This window comes from Morone saxatilis, unplaced genomic scaffold (assembly GCF_004916995.1).
Source record: "Morone saxatilis isolate NCDOM2014 unplaced genomic scaffold, NCSU_SB_2.0 Contig0, whole genome shotgun sequence".
Taxonomy (NCBI): domain Eukaryota; kingdom Metazoa; phylum Chordata; class Actinopteri; family Moronidae; genus Morone; species Morone saxatilis.
The window spans coordinates 4,390,330-4,390,553 of record NW_023339650.1 but is presented as its reverse complement, the minus strand read 5'-3'; positions in this window follow the sequence as shown (position 1 = coordinate 4,390,553).

The following is a 224-nucleotide window of genomic DNA, read 5'->3' as shown; positions in this document are numbered from 1 at the left end:
AGCAGACTATTTGTATATGTTGTAGTACATGTCTAGAGGATCTTAAGGATGCTGTTTTAATTCAATAATGTATTCATAATATTTTATTACAGCTAATACAACAGTGCTTGGCCCTGATGCAAGCCTGCTGAGTTAGGCTGAAATAAAGCTTCTTTGAAAATACATGTTAATGTTCTGCGGCTCTAAGCTGATGCATAAATGCAGAACAATATGTTATGCAGACT